At 43.1% G+C, this 18,112-nt stretch overlaps 1 protein-coding gene across 36 annotated transcripts in view; it reads right to left on the bottom strand.

Annotated features, from left to right (window-relative positions):
• LOC124008624 (receptor-type tyrosine-protein phosphatase delta-like) overlaps nt 1–18,112 on the bottom strand; it is a 651,437-nt gene that overhangs the window by 341,712 nt on the left and 291,613 nt on the right. The gene's annotated exons all lie outside the window — the stretch shown is intronic.

The following is an 18,112-nucleotide window of genomic DNA, read 5'->3' as shown; positions in this document are numbered from 1 at the left end:
AAAGAGCTTGTGTAACTGAGTCAGGTTTGTAGGACTCCTTGTTCGCACATGCTTTTTCAGTTCAGTTTTTCAGGGCTTTGTGATGGCCACTCCAATACCTTGACTTTGTTGTCCTTAAGCCATTTTGCCACAACTTTGGAAGTATGCTTGGGGTCATTGTCCATTTGGAAGACCCATTTGCGACCAAGCTTTAACTTCCTGACCTATGTCTTGAGATGTAGCTTCAATATATCCACATCATTTCCCCTCCTCATGATGCCATCTATTTTGTGAAGTGCACCAATCCCTCCTGCAGCAAAGCACCCCACAACATGATGCTGCCACCCCGTGCTTCACGGTTGGGATGGTGTTCTTCGGCTTGCAAGCCTCCCCCTTTTTCCTCCAAACATAACGATGGTCATTATGGCCAAACAGTTCTATTTTTGTTTCATCAGACCGGAGGACATTTCTCCAAAAAATGCAATCTTTGTCCCCATGTGCAGTTGAAAACCGCAGTCTGGCTTTTTTATGGCCATTTTGGAGCAGTGGTTTCTTCCTTGCTGGGCGTTCCATCAGGTTATGTCCATATAGGACATTTAACCACACTTTACTGTGGATATAGATCCTTTTGTACCTGTTTCCTCCAGCATCTTCACAAGGTCCTTTGCTGTTGTTCTTGAAATGTACGGTCATCTCTTGGAGACAAGCAAGGCAGGCCTTGAAATACATCCACAGGTACACCTCCAATTGACTCAAATAATGTTAATTAGCCTATCAGAAGCTTCTAAAGCCATGACATAATTTGGCATTCTCTCAACCAGCTTCATGAGGTAGTCACCTGGAAATCATTTCAATTAACAGGTGTGCCTTGTTCAAAGTTCATTTGTGGAATGTATTTCCTTCTTAATGCGATTGAGCCAATCAGTTGTGTTATGACAAGGTAGGGTTGGTAAACAGAAGATAGCCCTATTTGGTAATATAACAAGTCCATATTATGGAAAGAACAGCTCAAATAAGCAAAGAGAAATGACAGTCCATCTTTACTTTAAAGGCATGAAGGTCAGTCAATCCAAAAATGTCAAGAACTTTGAAAGTTTCTTCAAGTGCAGTTGCAAAAACCATCAAGCGCTATGATGAAACAGGCTCTCATTTGAACCGCCACAAGAAAGGAAGACCCAGAGTTACCTCTGCTGCACAGGATAAGTTAATTCGAGTTACCAGCCTCAGAAGTGCAGAATTCAAGGCACAATTAACCAGCATGGCTACCACAGCATTCTGAAGCAATACGCCATCCCATCAGGTTTGCGCTTAGTGGGACTATCATTTGTTTTTCAACAGGACAATGACCCAAAACACACCTCTAGCTGTGTATGGGCTATTTGACCAAGAAGGGGAGTGATGGGGTGCTGGCCTCAACAATCATCAGACCTCAACCCAACTGAGATGGTTTGGCATGAGTTGGACCGCAGAGTGAAGGAAAAGCAGCCAACAAGTGCCCATCATTTTTGGGAACTCCTTCAAGACTGTTGGAAAATGTATTCTGGGTGACTACTTCATGAAGCTGGTTGAGAGAATGACAAGAGTGTGCAAAGTTGAACCCGATCTAGCATCTCTGGAGACCTGAAAATAGCTGTGCAGCAACACTCCCTTTCCAACCTGACAGAGCTTGAGAGGATCTGCAGAGAAGAATGAAGAAACTCCCCAAATACAGATGTGCCAAGCTTGTAGCATCATACCCATCACTTCCAAAGGTGCTTCAATAAAGTACTGAGTAAGAGTAGAAAAACTATGAATAATTATGTAAATGTGATATTCAATGTATTTATTTATTTTATATGAATTTGGAAACATTTCTAAAAACCTGGTTTTGCTTTGTCATTATGGGGTATTGTGTGTAGATTGATGAAGAACAATAAGGCTGGAACGTAACAAAATGTGGAAAAAGTCAAGAGGTCTGAATACTTTCTGAAAGCACTGTATATATGTTATACCTATTTAACCCCTTTGTTGGGCAGCAAAACGGAGAACACCATCGCCTTCGTGAGAATCTCCCCTTTCCATAGTGGTGTCATGGGAGTTTGTAGCCCAAACGGTTTGGACGCTACAGACAGAAGTCGGCACGTCAGCAGTACTAACTCTGGAACCTACAGTCATTTTTGTGAGGATACCAATTTTCGAGATGTCTCACTGCTGGAGTTTGGCCATCTACAAATATCTGTAGCTTAATCTGACGGACTTTCATGGGGATGTTTGTATTATGTTACTTAGATTGACGTAACCAGACGTGTTTTGACTTCATGCAAACCCAAACAACGTATCTAGCCCAGCTTACCACCCAAACAACACTACACTGTTGTTGTTATTGCACATTTTCCACATGGTGATAGTGTATCACTGACACCAATAGGCTCGCTCACACCATCTGCCAGTGAGGTGCACAGAGACACCCGAGTGCCAAGGGAACACTTTAAATGTGCCACTGCCATAATGCCTCTGTCCCCCTGTGCACTTCTACGTGTCATGAGTGAGTCTCTAGATGAGGACACACTGTAGTAGGAGGCAAACGATGTGAGAAAAAAGCAGGGATGCTGTTTGACATGAGTTGTGTGGACATCACCTGAGTATGTCTTCTCACACATAATACAGCCATGAGTTCCCACTTCCCACCGAGAACAGAGCTTGTTTTGAGTGAATGCCCACAAGGATTGGATACCATTTCAAGTCAAGTCAATTGAGACTAATTCAATTGAATCACTGTTATGAATCAGATATATTGCCTATGAAAAACTGAACTTGACAACATCGCACAGCCAGCTGGCAAAGAGATGGGCCAACGAAAGGAAAGATGTGAGCCTTACTTTACAAACATAATTGTTTCTAGGTCTAAATCAAAACGCTGTTAATTAAGATTTTTCAGTCGAGCATTAAATAACAATGATAGAAATTCACTGCATTGCTCAGCTACTTTGTAAAGTCACTGATAAACCGAGTAGTTTCAGTTTGATGGTAATTTCACCACAGACATTCTTTGAGGAGGGGATTCAATTCTGTCCCGACACATTTCTCTTAGAACAGCCTACTTGCACAAAACTTCACAACAAAGTCTGTGATTTCAGGGGTTGTTTCATGCTTCTGACGGTTTGATCGTCACTGTGTTTTCACATGCAATGGCGGAAAGAAAGCGTTTGTCTTTCTCAAGGTTCTTTTAGATACTCCCCCGTCTCCCATCCCCCTGCACAATTCATTTTATCTTTGGGGGTATTATCAAGAGGGAGCCTGGCAAAGCAGCATGACAGAAAATGGTAAAGAACCCGAGGCCTGGGGTGGGAATTAATCTGTTTGACAAGATCTCTCACAAACGATTTGCCTGGCTTTCGTTCAGTTGGATGTCGTCGCCACAACCCAGCGTATCTATGGGGCTGTGGATAAGCATGTTTCAACCATAATGCTGACAGAATCAAATCACGTTGGAATAAACAACGACTGAGCAGCACTGAGACTGAGATGGGGTTGGGAATGAATCCTAAACATGCATGTTTGAAAGTCAGAAAAATACACGAGCAGACTATTTTGCAGTGTGCCAAGGTTAAACGCTTTAACCTTGAGGCTTAGTATTTAGCAAGACCATGCCAACATATTGAAGTGAGACAGCAGAGGTCAATCTTTTTGGAATCATGAAGGCACATTTTCCTAATTTCCAAGCCAACATAAGATAATATGTATTGATATGGTGAAATGAATCAAAGCATTTCTTGAAGAAAAAAAGAACCCACAGAACATATTGGACCTGTTCGTTTATACCGGCTCTTTCAGTACTTTCCAAACTATTGATATCATCCCAGACGTTTGACGCATAATCCAGGATGCGGAAAATTAATCAAAGTAATGATTGAATAATTATCTCAAGTGCAATTAATTAAACATGCCAATGAACTCATCTTGAACAGCTGTCCTAGCTTCCCCATTTAATCACTTGTGAGAATTATCAAACACATGGAGGACGCGGAGTGCATGCAATAATCTCTGCAAAGTGCATTGTTTACAACCAGTAATTAATACCATACTGTGTATTAGTGAGCAAAGTAACTGCTACACAGTCCTATAATTGTCCTAGAGAGAGTTGGGTTTGTGTTTCACCGGTTGCCTCCGAGACTCCTCCTTAGATAGTAGGCAGTTTATTTGAGCACTTCTTTTTTGGTTTACTCAATGTTGTCAACATACTGTATAGGCAGCGCTGCATCCCACAAATAACTCAAGGATTACTGTATGTTTGGCGTATACTTTTGTGATAACTGCCTTGCATTAGCGTACGAGTACAGTATTATGAACATTAAACTGTCAAACCCTGTGCTAAAAACCTAGCTGCATCTCCGGGACACCCAATTCCCTGACCACATCCCCTCTACACTAGATTGTCCGGTTTGGAGCGAGTGGTCGCATCCCACTTCGCTCCCGCAGGTAGTATAACTTTTTCATTACATTTCATTATATTTCATTATAGCACAACGGTTTGATTTGTCTAATCTTAGCAATTTCTTCTCAGCTAGCTACATAGCCGTCTTTGTATCAAAGATAATTGCGTAATTATCGTATTTCGCCGTCCTAACGTAGTCTTCACTAGCCAGCTAGCTAACGTCCACTGATTAGCTGCACTGGAAAAACTATTACACTCAACTGAACGACTTGATTAGTGTAGTGTTAGCTAGCTACATAGCTGTCTTCGTATCTTCGTATCCAAGATAATTGTGTTGTTTAGGTTTAGAGTGTGTAGTCTTAGAGTGATTATCTTAATTTACCGAGGTTAGCTAGCCAGCTATTTGTCGTCCTTAACGTAGGAGACTCTGCTAGCTAGCCAACAGCTAGCCAACGCTAGCCAACGTCTACTGAATAGAACTCAACAACCCGGTCGCATTCACAGGTAGTATCACATTTTCATTTCATTACAGTACAACGGTTTGATTTGTTTGATCGTAGCTAGCTACACAGCTAGCTACATAGCCATCTTTGTATCAAAGATAATTGTGTAGTCTAGAGCGATTTTCTAGGTTAGCTAGCCAGCTATTGTCGTTCTTTTAACGCAACGTAACGTAAACAACACTACTAGCTAGCCAGCTAGCCCCCGAATAGCAGCACTGCAGAAACTATTACACTCAACGGAACGACTTGATTAGTGTAGTGTCAACAACGCACCCACTGCCAGCTAGCCTACTTCAGCAGTACTGTATCATTTTTAATCATTTTAGTCAATAAGATTCTTGCTACGTAGCTTAACTTTCTGAACATTCGAGACGTGTAGTCCACTTGTCATTCCAATCTCCTTTGCATTAGCGTAGCCTCTTCTGTAGCCTGTAAACTATGTGTCTGTTTATCCCTGTTCTCTCCTCTCTGCACAGACCATACAAACGCTCCACACCGCGTGGCCGGTGGTCCCAGCGCGCACGACCCACGTGGAGTTCCAGGTCTCCGGTAGCCTCTGGAACTGCCGATCTGCGGTCAACAAGGCAGAGTTCATCTCAGCCTATGCCTCCCTCCAGTCCCTCGACTTCTTGGCACTAACGGAAACATGGATCACCACAGACAACACTGCTACTCCTACTGCTCTCTCTTCGTCCGCCCACGTGTTCTCGCACACCCCGAGAGCTTCTGGTCAGCGGGGTGGTGGCACCGGGATCCTCATCTCTCCCAAGTGGTCATTCTCTCTTTCTCCCCTTACCCATCTGTCTATCGCCTCCTTTGAATTCCATGCTGTCACAGTTACCAGCCCTTTCAAGCTTAACATCCTTATCATTTATCGCCCTCCAGGTTCCCTCGGAGAGTTCATCAATGAGCTTGATGCCTTGATAAGCTCCTTTCCTGAGGACGGCTCACCTCTCACAGTTCTGGGCGACTTTAACCTCCCCACGTCTACCTTTGACTCATTCCTCTCTGCCTCCTTCTTTCCACTCCTCTCCTCTTTTGACCTCACCCTCTCACCTTCCCCCCTACTCACAAGGCAGGCAATACGCTCGACCTCATCTTTACTAGATGCTGTTCTTCCACTAACCTCATTGCAACTCCCCTCCAAGTCTCCGACCACTACCTTGTATCCTTTTCCCTCTCGCTCTCATCCAACACCTCCCACACTGCCCCTACTCGGATGGTATCGCGCCGTCCCAACCTTCGCTCTCTCTCCCCCGCTACTCTCTCCTCTTCCATCCTATCATCTCTTCCCTCCGCTCAAACCTTCTCCAACCTATCTCCTGATTCTGCCTCCTCAACCCTCCTCTCCACCCTCTCTGCATCCTTTGACTCTCTATGTCCCCTATCCTCCAGGCCGGCTCGGTCCTCCCCTCCCGCTCCGTGGCTCGATGACTCATTGCGAGCTCACAGAACAGGGCTCCGGGCAGCCGAGCGGAAATGGAGGAAAACTCGCCTCCCTGCGGACCTGGCATCCTTTCACTCCCTCCTCTCTACATTTTCCTCCTCTGTCTCTGCTGCTAAAGCCACTTTCTACCACGCTAAATTCCAAGCATCTGCCTCTAACCCTAGGAAGCTCTTTGCCACCTTCTCCTCCCTCCTGAATCCTCCTCCCCCTCCCCCTCCTCCCTCTCTGCAGACGACTTCGTCAACCATTTTGAAAAGAAGGTCGACGACATCCGATCCTCGTTTGCTAAGTCAAACGACACCGCTGGTTCTGCTCACACTGCCCTACCCTGTGCTCTGACCTCTTTCTCCCCTCTCTCTCTAGATGAAATCTCGCGTCTTGTGACGGCCGGCCGCCCAACAACCTGCCCGCTTGACCCTATCCCCTCCCCTCTTCTCCAGACCATTTCCGGAGACCTTCTCCCTTACCTCACCTCGCTCATCAACTCATCCCTGACCGCTGGCTACGTCCCTTCCTTCTTCAAGAGAGCGAGAGTTGCACCCCTCCTGAAAAAACCTACACTCGATCCCTCCGATGTCAACAATTACAGAACAGTATCCCTTCTTTCTTTTCTCTCCAAAACTCTTGAACGTGCCGTCCTTGGCCAGCTCTCCCGCTATCTCTCTCTGAATGACCTTCTTGATCCAAATCAGTCAGGTTTCAAGACTAGTCATTCAACTGAGACTGCTCTCCTCTGTATCATGGAGGCGCTCCGCACTGCTAAAGCTAACTCCCTCTCCTCTGCTCTCATCCTTCTAGATCAATCGGCTGCCTTCGATACTGTGAACCATCAGATCCTCCTCTCCACCCTCTCCGAGTTGGGCATCTCCGGCGCGGCCCACGCTTGGATTGCGTCCTACCCGACAGGTCGCTCCTACCAGGTGGCGTGGCGAGAATCTGTCTCCTCACCACGCGCTCTCACCACTGGTGTCCCCCAGGGCTCTGTTCTAGGCCCTCTCCTATTCTCGCTATACACCAAGTCACTTGGCTCTGTCATAACCTCACATGGTCTCTCCTATCATTGCTATGCAGACGACACACAACTAATCTTCTCCTTTCCCCCTTCTGATGACCAGGTGGCGAATCGCATCTCTGCATGTCTGGCAGACATATCAGTGTGGATGACGGATCACCACCTCAAGCTGAACCTCGGCAAGACGGAGCTGCTCTTCCTCCCGGGGAAGGACTGCCCGTTCCATGATCTCGCCATCACGGTTGACAACTCCATTGTGTCCTCCTCCCAGAGCGCTAAGAACCTTGGTGTGATCCTGGACAACACCCTGTCGTTCTCAACCAACATCAAGGCGGTGGCCCGTTCCTGTAGGTTCATGCTCTACAACATCCGCAGAGTACGACCCTGCCTCACACAGGAAGCGGCGCAGGTCCTAATCCAGGCACTTGTCATCTCCCGTCTGGATTACTGCAACTCGCTGTTGGCTGGGCTCCCTGCCTGTGCCATTAAACCCCTTCAACTCATCCAGAACGCCGCAGCCCGTCTGGTGTTCAACCTTCCCAAGTTCTCTCACGTCACCCCGCTCCTCAGTTCTCTCCACTGGCTTCCAGTTGAAGCTCGCATCCGCTACAAGACCATGGTGCTTGCCTACGGAGCTGTGAGGGGAACGGCACCTCAGTACCTCCAGGCTCTGATCAGGCCCTACACCCAAACAAGGGCACTGCGTTCATCCACCTCTGGCCTGCTCGCCTCCCTACCACTGAGGAAGTACAGCTCCCGCTCAGCCCAGTCAAAACTATTCGCTGCTCTGGCCCCCCAATGGTGGAACAAACTCCCTCACGACGCCAGGACAGCGGAGTCAATCACCACCTTCCAGAGACAGCTGAAACCCCACCTCTTTAAGGAATACCTAGGATAGGATAAGTATTCCCTCTCACCCCCCTTTAAGATTTAGATGCACTATTGTAAAGTGACTGTTCCACTGGATGTCATAAGGTGAATGCACCAATTTGTAAGTCGCTCTGGATAAGAGCGTCTGCTAAATGACTTAAATGTAAATGTAAATATACAGCATCATTTGTTTTACAGTATGTCACTGCCCTGAAACCTGAAATTATTTCCAATGTTTTTTTTTCTTGAAGGAAGGGACTAGCTAAGTCCGACAGTCAAACCCACATTCAGCCTATTTAAAAGGTTGCCGTGACCATGCCAACCGAGTCTGCCGGGTTTTTGCTATGAGGTAATTTTGGGCATCACATACCCCGCTTTCATGGTCCACCAAAGCCTGACAGTCACAGAGGACTGAGGGAAATGGAGTCTGTGGTTCTGACATATGGAGTATCTATCTGGAGCAGACTAGTGTCTGGTGGATGAATTAGGATTGACAGCTAATACAGTGATGTAACACGTGTGAATCGTCACAAGTGGACTCTCTTGGGTACTACTTTGCAGCGGTGATTATGGAGGAGTATGTAGCTATGGCGACGATAACTTACAGGTCATCACTGATCTCAATGATATGTCTATGGGTTTCTCTTACAATTCGTAATATGCACCAGTGTCCAACAATGACGAAATTATAATCTTGATAATTACATGCACTTATTTGAGTTTACATAAAAATGGCACCATTGTGATTAGAATATTAAATAATTGTGGGCTGCTGAATCCAAATTGTAATTAGCATATTCATTTAAATTCCAATATCTCACACAGTACATTTCATTGGGAATGATAACAACAGGGCACAATGGAGATATTACAGTAATTAAAATAAGCTTAGTGTGAACTATGTGACTGCTCTGTCAAGAGTGTCTAACTACATGATAAAATGCAGAATTAAGTGTGTCAACTGATATGAGTGGTATGCACAATACTAGTCAGGGACAAAAAATATTGTCATTGTCTATATTTGAATGATTTGTTGGTTGGCCATGCATATTTGATGTAGTACACCCATTTATTTGACATGAAGGTGAAACGCTTCCCGTTTTGTCTGGAACCTTAATATTTCCGTTCCTATGAAGTTATTCTCCTCCAGGTCAAATAAGACTGAATAGAAACTAAAATAAATATTCCAGAGACATTGAACGATGCCTCTCAAGCAGTGTTAATGGTATTTAGCCTTATCTGGGATTGGTTTGTTTATACCCCGCTTGAAAAACAGCAAATGCTTTTTGTCTCCTTTTGAGACTATCTCAATTAACTCTTCTGACAAGAAAGTGGTGAATTAAGACTCTGCTATTCGATCAACACATGCCCACAGCATGGGCATTAGGCTTCTCATGGGCCATGCTAATGTTGCTAGCTTTGAAAGCAAACAGCCCGTTGTTGTCCTCGGACTGTATTGCAGATTGAATTGTGATGGTGTGTACAATAAATTACTTCAAATGATGTCGTAGAGGTATTCCAATGTGATGCTTTGATGGGAAGGAGAATCCACAACGTGAAAATGAGAAACCATCTAAATGGCTGTCACTACAAAGAAATCTTTGAAACCATTGTTGTCAACAACAACGAAAAATGACTCGGCCTGCTGTAGTCACACTAGTGGACTCACTCAATACCTTTGAGCGAAATTGAATATTGATTGGCCCAAAAATACATTCAAAGCCTCAGTAAATGTTCCTTCTTGTTGTGAGGGAAATATATACTGGCTTTGATCGTTTTATTGTTAACCCTGATGGGTGGCTCTTAAAATCGATTTCCCTACCAAGTTATTGCTCTTTTTTCTGTGTTTAGCTAAATAACCTGTTAGCCCGGCAGATACTCTAAAAGGTTATTGTTGACTCTGCTTCAGAACAAGGATGGCAATAAATTGACATTGTGAAGTTCTTTTGCTGTGAGGTCGTGCAAGGCTTTTAAAGGATTTCTAAGCGCATCGATAGCAATTATATTTAAATGACCCAGAAATGTCAATTGTTTTTAGATGATAGTTGGCGTGACTGTTCAAATGCACCCATTTGCTGTTTTGATGGTATTTTGACCTTAAATTATTATTTTTTACAGCATATATAGACATAATACCAGCTGAAAATTGCCTTGCTATGTGATAGTGATTTGTGGTTCAAGAGGTTTCTTGGAAAAGGTTGCAGGATCATCATTGTTAGGGTCATATTTAAGTGGTTTGTATGACAGTTGGATGTGGATGAACTTGGAGCGTTCTGTTTGTGTACATAGAGTACATTCTTAATGGTTTGTCTGACAGTTGAATAAGGATGAACTAGGGGCCTTCTGTTACTGTACATGCTCTAGCATGGGAACATTAATCTCACGTGTTATTTAATAGATTGCCTGAAACAACTCTCTAACATAGCAATATAATGTCCCCAATACCCACAGAGTTGTTTGTATGGATATGTCTGAACTAACAACAATGCATTGCACACACGTCTAGATGGGAGAGGCTTTACGGACAACTAGGCAAGTCGGTTAAGAACAAATTCTTATTTTCAATGACGGCCTAGGTGCAGTGGGTTAACTGCCTGTTCAGGGGCAGAACGACAGATTTGTACCTTGTCAGCTCGGGGGTTTGAACTTGCAACCTTCCGGTTACTAGCCCAACGCTCTAATCACTAGCCTACCCTGCCGTCCCGATTGATTTGATGACGTACATAGCATTCGGAAAGTATTCAGACCCCTTAACTTTTCCACATTTTGTTACGTTTCAGCCTTATTTATAAAAAAACTATTAAAAAAACAACAACATTTATGCCAATTTATTAAAAATAAAAACAGAAATACCTTATTTACGTAAGTATTCAGACCTTTGCTATGAGATTCTAAATTGAGCTCAGGTGCATCCCGGAGTCACCTCTTAACTGTTGATGTTGAGACTGGTGTTTTGCAGGTACTATTTAATGAAGCTGCTAGTTGAGGACTTGCGAGACGTCTGTTTCTCAAACTAGACACTCTAATGTACTTGTCCTCTTGCTCAGTTGTGCCCCGGGGCCTCCCACTCCTTTTTATTCTGGTTAGAGCCAGTTTGCGCTGTTCTGTGAAGGGAGTAGTGTCACGTCTGCTCCCGCTCTTCCCTCCCTGGCGCTTGAGGGAGCCAGGCTGCCCTGCATCACGCACTCCTATCATCTATTACACATACCTGCCTTCCCTTGTCACGTGCATCAGCGATATTGGACTCACCTTGGCTCACTCATCACCTGTTATTACCTCCCCTATATGTGTCAGTTCCCGGGGCTCTTTTCCCCGCTTCGCATTGATTGTTTTTTGTTTTTGTTTTCTTCATGTCTCGTTCCATGTCCGTTTCTTATTAAATGTTTGACTCCCCGTACCTGCTTCATCTCTCCAGTGTCAACTCATGTGACAAGTAGTACACAGCGTTGTACGAGATATTCAGTTTCATGGCAATTTCTGCATGGAATAGCCTTGATTTCTCAGAATAAGAATACACTGATGAGTTTCAGAAGAAAGTGATTTGTTTCTGGCCATTTTGAGCCTGTAATCGAACCCACAAATGCTGACGCTCCAGCTACTCAACTAGTCTAAAGAAGGACAGTTTTATTGCTTCTTTAATCAGAACCACAGTTTTCAGCTGTGCTAACATAATTGCAAAATGGTTTTCTAATGATCAATTATCCTTTTAAATTGATAACTTGGATTAGCTAACACAACGTGCCAATGGAACACAGGAGTGATGGTTGCTGATAATGGGCATCTGTACGCCTATGTAGATATTCCATAAAAAGAATGCCATTTCCAGCTACAATAGTCATTAACGTTTCCATCTACATACAACAATAACAATGTCTACACTGTATTTCTGATCAATATTTAAAAAATCTGCAACAATTTCTAAAAGCCTGTTTTTGCTTTGTCTTTATGGGGTATTGTGTGTAAATTGATGAGGTAAAAAAAATGAATCAATTTTAGAGTAATGCTGTAACATAACATGGGGAAAAAGTCAAGGGGTCTGAATACTTTCCGAATGCACTGTATGCTGCGCAGCCAGAGCCGAATGGAGACGAACGGAGACGAACTGATTCGATTCAGTCAGTTCAGTCAGTCAGTCAGTCGTCCTTATGAGCCCTTCCCTGCTAGCCAAATTATAGACGTGGCTATAAACTTCAGCGAAGTTGAATACTAATAATACTAAATACTAAGTTATTTCTCCCTCGCCCATCAAAATAAACATTACTTTCTTGTTTAGCTAGTGCCATGCTGCTGTTGTTGCCAGCTAGCCAGCATAAACTAGCTTGCTGGGAAGGGCTAATCAAGAAGACTGAAATGACTGAAGAGAGTCCATTCATCTCCACTTGACTCAGCTACACGACATACGTCCTCGATTTGGGCACTAGGCGTAAAGCCTCCCCTCTGTACATCCAGGCTGTATCACATCCGGCCATGATTGGGAGTCCCATAGGGTGGCACACAATTGGCCCAGTGTCGTCCAGGTTTGGCCGGGGTAGGCCATCATTGTAAATAAGAATTTGTTCTTAACTGACTTGCCAAGTTAAATAAAGGTTATTTTAAATTTACTGAAACAACTATGTAACATGGGATTATAATCCCCTCCATACCCAACTAGTATGCTTTTGGTCGTCACCACATAATGGAGTTCAAGGTGAGCAGATTATTTGGTGGCAGTTTAAGTCATTCTCTAAACGAACAGTGTTTCATCTCCCACTTGTAAGCATGTCATCTGTTGTGCAACCATTTTCTTCACTCCCCTTTCAATCTCTCAATCACCCTCTCGCTCTTTTCTCTCTTTCTTCCATCCTTCCTTCCCTCCCTCCCTCTGTCAGTGTACAAGTCACACCCGAGCCATCCATCCAAACCCCTAGACCATGAAATTAGCTTAAGACATAAAGCGGTGAATGACACAGGTGTGGATACAAATGAGAACATCCAAAGGAAGAAGTGCAGATGCGAGATGTGCGACACTGTAGTGGTTAAGACATTTAGAATTACATGTCACAGCTTACTTATTCATTTAATTTGTGCCTAGTCTTTTGGGGGCTGATGGGTGTAATGTGTATTCCAGAAGCTAACGCTAGCTTGGTATTAGCACACGCCGGAGAACTCAAGGTAATTCTTGTGAGAAACTCATATTCCCGCCTCTCATTTCCCAACGAAAACTTTTGAAGTCGTTTAAGCTTGTCCGCAATTCTTCTATGCACGGTATAAATTCTGACGCCTCGTCCTCTATCCCTTTTTAACGAGTTCAGATATTTAAATATTATATTCATCCCCTTCTTTAATAATTGTCTCCCGTGTACAACTAAGATTTGGAATACGACAAGCCCCGGGGGAATCATTGTGGCTATTGTTTGCGACAAAGCATGTTAATGTACCTGCGCAGCGTCTTGACTGACACCGATGTAAACAAGTCCTGTGATAGTGGAGATGATGAAAACATCTATTGTGTGTTCTGACTGTGTGGTTTTGGGCTGCATGACATGGACTGGGCTTGATTGTCGGCACGATTAGCAATTTAATAATGTGGGAGTTGTTGAGAGAGAGCGAAAGAGCCAGAGCCATGTTAATATCCACAGTCAGTTGGTTTTGTCACAAAGGGGACGCGAGTGAATGTGCCAAATGAAAGGCAGACATTTCATGAGATGAGAGAGTGACATTTATACAGCAGGCCTTTTATGAGATATTCTAATTTAATGTAGATTCAGTGACATACAGTAGATGTTTTGCTCCTTTAGCCAAAGTCATGCAATAAGTCAGGCGCAACAAATCAAGGGGATGTGAGAAAACACTGGTACCATCTGTGTATTTCATTGTTCTATTATGCCCATGAGGCAGCAGCGTAGCCTAGTGGCTAGAGTGTTGGACTAGTAACCAAAAGGCTGCAAGTTCAAATCCCCGAGCTGACAAGGTACAAATCTGTCATTCTGCCTCTGAACAAGGCACTGTTCCTTGGCCATCATTGATAGTAAGAATTTGTTCTTAACTGACTTGCCTGGTTAAATAAAAAGGTACTTTAAAACTGTGCAGGTAGGAGTACAGATTAAGCAAAAATGTTGCTCTTCTTGTTGAAATCATTGAACATTTTCAGCATTAAATGGAAATGTATAGATTGTAGGCCTACTGTGTTGTTTTGACAAGTTGGAAAAACTCCACCTCTAGAGAGAGAAGGAATATGTTACAGCTCAAGAATGCTAGAATGTTATTGACTATTGGCATTTGTCATCATAGGCATTGACTCCATTCTTTCCGTTACATCCTTATCCATGATGGGCAAAGGTTTGCTGTCATCTATTTTCCTTCAAAAACCCTTTGAGTTCCATTAAAGCCGTATTCAAAATGTGTCGTCCAATTACCCAATCTCGACAAAAGGGAACCGCATGTTGAAAGGGGAAAGTAAAAGAGGTACATGCAAATTGTGAAGGTATCTCTTTTGATTGATGGGACCTTTTTTGGTGTGTGAAGGGGAGAGTCGAGAGTGTGTCCACTTAATGATCCTTGGCGTTTTTGAATGATTACTAGCGGATTTGTCTCGACACTGAGAAGTGAGTGTGGAATTGAAAAGCTAATCAATTGCTCCTTTGCTTGGGCAAATGATGGACTAATGATTACCTGCTATAATGTGATGCTGCCATCATCTACATATGGATATGCCTGCTGTGGAGGCTTTGTAGAATGAATATGAAAACAATGTGAAGAAGCCATACCCCATCACTAAAGCAAAAAACGCTTGGCATAAACCAATGAATCCCTTTTTACTGGCTTGTTCATGTGACACCAATATGTAATAAAGGTGTGATGCATGACTTTTCAACAAATGTATAATATTTGGAAATACAAAGATCCCAAATCACCAATACATGCATGACTGCAATAGCAAACATACCAGCAGTCTCTAGTGCAAACAAGACTATTTGCCTTCGCAATTCAGTGTGGAGTATTCATTGAACTAGCAGTATGTATGAGTACCTATGAGATGTGTTGGCCATAACAGAAATCTGCTCAATTAGTCTGTCCGGGGTGAGTTGGATGCAAATAACAGGTAAAATGTCCATCCCGCCTAACCAATTATAATGTATTTGGGCGACATTGGCTGTTTGAGTTACAGTGGAATGATGGGTTACTAGGCGACAGTGGCTTAATAACTATCTACCCTGTTTGAGTTACAATGGAATAATGGGTTACTGGAGAACCGTCTTCAGGAATAAAGCTGACATCTATATAGTGTTGTACAGTACATTATAGAAGTACAATATAAATGTGGATCCTAATGAGGTTATTCTGTCAATACGATGCTGAATTATGAATAAAAATCTGGCCACACCACTGTGGTGAATTGATTGCTTTTATTTAGTATCCCCTGCTAAATAGTATATTGTACATCCTGTAAAAAGTTTTTTATTTCTGTCTCGGACAAAACAGGTCCAAGTCCATCACACGCTTGCTCGCACATATGCACAAACACACACACACACACACACACACACACACACACACACACACACACACACACACACACACACACACACACACACACACACACACACACACACACACACACACACACACACACACACACACACACACACACACACACACACACACACACACACACACACACACACACACACACACACACACACACACACACACACACACACACACACACACACACACACACACACACACAAACTCACGCACACTAATTCAAACACAAGCACTTGAGGGATGCCCAAGGTCAAGAGGTGCTCAAGGCGTGCTTGGCAAAAATCATGACACCAGCAAATATGTCATGACGTTCTCTTTATTTACATGCAAGTTGCTGTCTCAGCCTGTTCCATATTGTGGTAATTTCCCATTTGAATGTCATAACGTCCTAACGGTTATTGCAGTCGTTGAAGCGAACATTAACCAGCCTTCTCTCTTTTTGCCCTTTTTTAAAAACAATCTATCTTCTCTCTCAGATTAACCTTTTATCACTACCTTTCAATGCTTGTCTGCTTGTCTGTCTGCTTGTCTGTCTGTTTATTTTTCTCTACATATCTCCCTTTTCTCCCTCTCCACTATAAACTCATCCTCTCACTGTTTCTCCACTGACATAACTATCTCTGCCAACATTTCTATATCTCTCCAACTCTTAAGAGTCATCTGCTCTCTTCAAACTCAGTATATTTCCTTTGCTCCCTTGCTCTGTCCATCAACTTCTCTTCCCATTTTTCTCCTTGACATTAATGGTGAAATGGGGTTAGCTACTTGTTGTTCTCTCCATCTTTTCTTAACCGTAGGGGAAAACGATCGCAAAGTTCCCTCTGAACAGCTCCGTAAAATGGGTGCTTTGACATTTCCTCCCAGAGATGGGCCGGCACATTATATCACAAATAATTGGAGTATATTACAGATATGACATGCTGATGGCAGGGTGGGTTCAACCCCTCACATCTGCCTCTGCCAAGCTTGTACACAAAGCTTGCATCTTGTTACAGGCACGTCTCTACACTATACTCGGAGAGAGGCCTCCTTTCTCTCCTCTCTCTGCCTTACTCTCGTTCTGTAATCAACAGTGATTCATCTCTGACACGTCTTCTTAGGATGGTACAGTATTCAACAGGGGCCCTTTGAAGCTAAGTTGTTTTTTTGTTTTTTGTTTTGCGGGAATGACATAGCCAAGCTAAGAAAGATGGATATAGAAAATAAGCTGTTTCTCAGAATTGGGGCCTATGACGTTTGTTGATGCGATGTTGGTGGAGTAGGCCTGTGTCATAATGAACAATGGGTCACATCCAGACAACCTCAATAAGACCCTACACCCTAGATTAGACCCTACTGTAAATCTGAAAGGACTAGAAAGGTATAAACAAATTCCACCTCTGATTAGCCTATCAAAGGGCAAGGGAGAGTTCATGCTATATTATTTCCCGTGTGATTTGTACATGTGTATATAGGGAATAGTGGTTCGAGATTGTTTTTGGACCAGCCGATGGTTTCCTAAATAAAAAGTCTTCAGCTATCAAAGACCTCTGAGTAGGTCAGTTTGTTATCATCAGTTGACAATCTGACCTTGTGAGTTCAAACAAATGTGACAAGATGAGTCCTTCTTTAAGCATGCTACAAACAGGGAATTGTTTGCAACTTCCCTCTCTTAAACTGAAAAGGCCATAAAAGGGAAACAGATCAATATGTTGCAAAGAAGCATTAGATAATCTATTCATCTTTCTAAGGTACAGTTGACAATCTGACCTTGTGAGTTCAAACAAATGTGACAAGATGAGTCCTTCTTTAAGCATGCTACAAACAGGGAATTGTTTGCAACTTCCCTCTCTTAAACTGAAAAGGCCATAAAAGGGAAACAGATCAATATGTTGCAAAGAAGCATTAGATAATCTATTCATCTTTCTAAGGTACAGTTCACTAAACGTTTGACCTAAACTTTAATATAAACTTTTCTACACATATAAGTTCATTTGTCCCAATACTTTTGTCTCCCAAAATGGGGGGACTACGTACAAAAAAAGTGCTGTCATTTCTAAACAAAATACCATCAACTTAAAACTGATCTGCACTTAATTTCGACTCCAAGGTGCTGGAGTACAGAGCCAAAACAACAAAAAATGTGTCACTGACCCAGTGTTTTTAGAGCTAGATATATATACAGTACATATCACCATCACTAAAGGAGACTGAAATACTGGAGAATGTTAAAGTAAGGTATTATGGTTTGTAGAAACAGCTGCAGTTTTGGTATCAATTACTGCTACAGTGATGGAAGCACATTCAGTCACAGAGGTAGGTTTACATCAGTCATAATACTCAGTGTGTGTATTATGAGTACTCTGTCACTCGATTCTATC

This window comes from Oncorhynchus gorbuscha, linkage group LG21, assembly GCF_021184085.1.
Source record: "Oncorhynchus gorbuscha isolate QuinsamMale2020 ecotype Even-year linkage group LG21, OgorEven_v1.0, whole genome shotgun sequence".
In the NCBI taxonomy this organism is placed as follows: Eukaryota; Metazoa; Chordata; class Actinopteri; order Salmoniformes; family Salmonidae; genus Oncorhynchus; species Oncorhynchus gorbuscha.
Note: the sequence above shows the minus strand (reverse complement) of the source record. Positions and strands in the feature narration are given on the sequence as shown.